Here is a 5,599-nt window from a genome sequence, read left to right as displayed (position 1 = left end):
AACTCCAGATGCGTGCGCCGCCTTGTGCATCTGGCTAATGTGGGTTCTGGAGAATTGAGCCTTGAACTGGGGTCCTTAGGCTTCACAGGCAAGCGCTTAACCACTAAGCCATCTCTCCAGTCCTCTTTCTTTCTTTCTTTCTTTCTTTCTTTCTTTCTTTCTTTCTTTCTTTCTTTCTTTCTTTAAAAAACAAGCTCCAAGAAGCAATTTTTAAAATATTTATTTATTTATTTATTTATTTGAGAGAGAGAGAGAGAGAGAGGGAGAGAATGGGTGTGCCAGGGCTTCCAGCCACTGCAAGCGAACTCCAGATACATGCATCCCCTTGTGTACCTGACTTACATGGATCCTGGAGAATCGAACTGGGAACCTTTGGCTTTGCAGTCAAATGCTTTAATCACTAAGCTGTCTGTCTGTCCAGGCCAACAGAAGCACTTTAAAAAAAAAAAATTTATTTTGTTTGAGAGAAAGAGGCAGCTAGAGAGAGGGAAAGAAAGAAAATGGGTGCACCAGGGCCTTCAGCTATTGCAAACGAACTCCAGACGCATGTGCCACCTTGTGCATCTGGCTTACGCGAGTCCTGGGGAATCAAACCTGGGTCGTTTGGCTTTGCAGGTAAATACCTTAATTGCTAAGCCATCTCTCCAGCCCTGCTTTTTTTTTTCAAAGTAGGTTCTCACTTTAGCCTAGGTTGACCTGGAACTCATTCTGTAATCCCAGGCTGGCCTCCAACTTGTGGTGATTCTCCTACCTCAGCCTCCGGAGTGCTGGGATTAAAGGTGTGCATCACCACGTCCAGCTCCACCTTATTTTTTGAGACAAGGTCTCTCACTGAACATAATGTTCAATGATTCAGCTATACCAGCTGGCCAGTGAGCCCCAGGGACCCTCGTGTCTCTGGCTGTCCAGTGCCAGGATGACAGGCATGTGCCACCACACCTGGCCGTTGTATGGATGCTGGAGATCCAACCTCAGGTCCTCAGGCTTGTGAGGAAGCATTTTATCCACTGAGCCCTCTCTCCAGCCCCACGAACCAATCCTTAATATACCAAAGCACACATCTTGGTACTAAATATTGTTCTAAAGAAAAGACGAGTGCTGGGGAGATTGCTTAGTGGTTAGTGCTTGCTGGCAAAGCCTGGGGGACCTGGGTTCAATTCCTGAGTGCCCACATAGGCCAGACACACAAGATGGCGTATGCATCTGGAGTTTGTTTGCACTAGCTGGAGACTTTGGTGTGCCCATTCTCTCGCTCTCTCTGCCTGCCCCTTTCTCTCCGTCTCTCTCAAATAAATAAAAAAGAAAAATTTTAATTTTTTTTTTTAAAAAAAAAAGACTAGTCTAATTAAGGCTTTTTTTTTTTTTGTTTAATCAAAATCTTTGGAAAAGCCTATCTCCCATATAGCCAATGGTCAAGCCAAGACTCGGCCCGCATCAATTGTGTTGCTGAACAATCTTGTAATCAGCTCCTGGGATGTCAGAACAGGGCCCAGAGGGGAGGAGAAAACTCCTGTCTTATCTTTCTGACTCCCCAGAGTGTTTGGCACAGTGGAAGCTAGTGGCTAAGAAGCTAAAAACAAGAGGTTTGTTTGGTAATAACACTTGGGGTGGGGCTCAGCCCTCTCCTCGCTGTTGCTCTCCTTCAGTGGGCCTATTAGCTGTCCACTATCTATGAACATAAAACTTCCACAGTGTGTCTCGTTCTTTAGTATAAATGACAAGGTTGCCGTTTGAGGCCAGCCTGAAAGCACATAGTGAATTCCAGGTCAGCCTGGCCCCTAGAGTGAGACCCTTCCTCGAAAAGCAAAAACAAAACAAATGGAAACAAGGAGACGTAGAGGAAAGAAAAGAAAACAGGAACTTGGAGGAAAGCATGATAGTTCAGGGAGCAGACTGAAGCAGAAACAAGGCTGGAGACAGCTCAGTGGACAAAGGGTTTGCCATGTAAGCGTGAATACCTGCGCTCACATCCCCAGAACCCACGTACAAAGCTGGGCACAGAAACAAGTACATTTAATCCTAGCCCTGCCTATAGTGCTAGCTGTCACAGAACAAGATGGGAGCAGAGATAGAGTCCTGGAGGCCGGCCTGGGGTGTTCAGAAGTGAAGAACAAGAGAGACCCTGCCCTCTACAAGGTGGAAGGCCAGGACTGAACCCTGAAATTGTCCTCCGTCCTCTACACGTACATCATGATATGCACGTGCCTATATCCATGTGCGCTCTCTCTGTCTCTCTCTCTCACACACACACACACACACACACACACATTTATACAAAAACTTACTTACAAATTACAAAGCCCCAACTGGAGCTGCAGAGATGGCTCACGAAGCCTAAGGAACCAGATTCGATTCCCCAAAATCCACGTAAGTCAGGCGCACGTGGCGGTACATGTGTCTGGAGCTCATTTGCAGTGGCTGGAGGCCCTGGTGCACCCATTCTCTTTCTCTCTAATAATAATAAATCAATCAAAATAAAATAAATCAAAAAAATTCCCAGCTGGGCTGGGGAGCTTGCTCAGTGGTGAAGCACTTGCTCCACAAGCCTTCTGACCAGAGGGTGGGTCCTTAGTACCCATGTGAAGCGAGATGCAAAATGGAGCCCGTGCTGGGATCCTACAGGCCTATAGCAACGGGAGGTGCAGTCGGGAGCCAGGAGATTCCAGAAGCCCATAGAACAGTGTCGCAGTCAGGTTCACACTGCTGGCAGAAATCACCCGACCAAGAACAGCTTTTGGGAAAAAAGGGTTTGTTTTGGTTTACAGTCTCGAGGGGAAGAAGCTCCATGATGGCAGGGAAAACAATGGCATGAGCAGAGGGGTGGACATCACCCCCTGGCCAACATCAGGTGGACTATAGCAACAGGAGAGAGTGCCAAACACTGGCAAGGGGAAACTGGCTTACCGCTTCCTGGAGGTGTTAATTCACAAATCCCCATCAGCTGGGAACCTAGCATTCAGAACATCTGGGTTTATGGGAGACACCTGAATCAAAACACCACAAACAGCTAGTCTGGATTTTCTAGTGAAAAACAACGGGACCCTAGTTCAAGGTGTAAGAGGACCAATCCAGGGAGGTTATCCTCTGCCTTACAGAGTACCAACCACATTTCACATCCTCATCAGAGCAAGAGGCACTGTGAATGCATTCGTTTGCAGCAGCTAGAGGCCCTGGCATGCCCATTCTCTACCTGCCTCATTCTCTCTCTCATTCTCTCTCTCTCTCGCTCTCTTAAAAATAAAAATAGAATAGAATAAAGAACATAGTTGTATAAAAAGTGACAGAGAGCAAGATAGTGATTTGAGAAATCAAACGTAAGTAGCCAAAATGAAAATAATCTGAGTGGATGGGCCGGAAGATTAATTCTAGGAAATTTCTTCAAAAGTAGATCAAAAAGATAAAGGCTGAAATGAGAAAATACGTTTTGAAGCAAAGGATCACTTCAAAGGACTTTGAATTGCAGCTTCAGAAAGAAAGAACAGAGAGAATGGCAAGGGGGAAATTGTGAAGGAAATATTACAAAGAAATTCCTCAGAACTGAAGACAGTGAATGTCCAAACGGAGAGTCCTCTGTGCGCCTGGCGCAGTGACTAGAACTGACGTCTTGCCAAGGCATGTCATGCCGAACTTCTAAAACATTAAGAGCAACTATAAGATCATGAAAAACGTTTAGAAAAGGAAAAGCAGCTGGGTGTGGTGGGACACACCTTCAATCTCAGCACTGGGGAGGCAGAGGTACGAGGATCGTCATGAGTTCATGGTCACTCTGAGACTCCATAGTGAATTCCAGGTCAGCCTGGGCTAGAGTGAGACTGTACCTTGGAAAAAAGAAGAAAGAAAAAACATTGCATAGGAGTCAGGAAAGTATCAGGCTTCTAACAATCTCTATTCTTAAAAATGTTGAGGGCTGGAGAGAGAGCTTAGCTGTCAAGGCCCTTGCCTGCAAAGCACAAGGGCTCAGGTTCAATATCCCAATTACCACATAAGCCAGATGCACAAAGTGGTGCATATGTCTGGAGTTCATTTGCAGTTGGCTGAAGACCCTGGAGCACCCATTCTTTTTCTATCTACCTATTTCTCTCTCTCTCTCTCTCTCCCTTCCTCTCTCAAATAAATAATAAATAAAACAGTTACATGTATTTTTAATGTATTTTATTATTTATTTACTTGAGAGGGAGAATGAGGCAAAGAGAGAGTGAATGGGCCCACCTTGGCCTCCAGCCACTGCAAATGTACTCCAGATGCATGCGCCCCCTTGTGCATCTGGCTTACATGGGTCCTGGAGAATCGAACCAGGATCCTTTGGTCTTGCAAGCAAACGCCTTAATTGCTAAGCCATCTCTCCAGCCCCTAAAATATTCTTTTTAATGTTGAAAAAAGTAAATTTTCAGTTTAGAATTCTACCAAAGCTATCATTCAGGAGTGATAGTAAAGACATTTTTACATATATCAAATATCATAATTTTTCCTCCCCACAGTCTTTCTTAGGAAGCTGCTAGAGGCTATGCTCCAGCAAAATGAAGTAAACCAGACGTGGTGGCGTACCCCTTTAATCCCAGCACTCAGGGGGCAGAGGTAAGAGGAAAGCTGTGAGTTCGAAGCCAGCCTGAGACTACAGAGTGAATTCCAGGTCAGCTTGGACTAGAGACAGACCCTGCCTCAAGAAGACAAGAAAGAAAGATGGAAAGAAAGAAGAAAAGCAAAGAGGAGGAGGCCAGAGCTTCTGCGTCTGCTCTTCTCACCGCACGTCCCCTGCCGTGTTTCAATAACAGGAAGGTCCTCACCAGTGACCAGCTCCAGGCTAAGCGCTCCACTGTTTATGAACTCCCTAATCTAAATCATTTTGTCACAGCAGCAGAAAACAGAGCAAGGCGGTTATCAGCTCCAGGTAACAGTGAAAGCTGATGTAAGAAAAGAAATGTTGCATGGCACATTACCTGACTCTGAGGAGAATTTACCTACCCTGTGATTATAATGTCAACACTGAATATGAATTTAACTGGTAGTCACAATAAAACTCCATTAAGATGAATGAGGGAGGGCTGGGCAGAGGGTTCACAAAGTAAGCAGGAAGACCAAAATTCAACCCCTAGCACCCAGGGGGAAAAAAAAGCTGAGTGTGTGCCGGGTGTGGTGGCACACCATCTTTAATCCCAGAGGTAGGAGGATCATCATGGATTCGAGGCCACTCTGAGACTACATAGTGAATTCCAGGTCAGCCTGGCCTAGAGTTGAGCTCACCTCGGAAAGCCCCCCACCCCCCGCAAAAAAAAAAAAAAAAAAAAAGAGCTGGAGGGATGGTTTAGTGGTTAAGGCATTTGCCTGTGAAACCTAAAGACTCCAGATTAGATTCTCCAGCTCCCATGTAAAGCCAGATGCACATGGTGCCGCATGCATCTGGAGTTCGTTTGCAGTAGCTACAGGCCCTGATGCGCCCATTCTCACTCACTCTCTATCTCTTTCTCCCTCTCTCTGTCTCTAATAAATAAATAAAAATAAAAATGTCTTTAAAAAAAAGCTATGTGTGAGCCGGGTGTGGTGGAGCACACTTTTTGTCCCAGCACTCAGTCAGAAGGCCGAGGTAAGACGTGGCTGTGAG

Source organism: Jaculus jaculus, chromosome 10, assembly GCF_020740685.1.
Source record: "Jaculus jaculus isolate mJacJac1 chromosome 10, mJacJac1.mat.Y.cur, whole genome shotgun sequence".
NCBI classification, from domain to species: domain Eukaryota; kingdom Metazoa; phylum Chordata; class Mammalia; order Rodentia; family Dipodidae; genus Jaculus; species Jaculus jaculus.
This window is presented reverse-complemented; position numbering follows the sequence as displayed.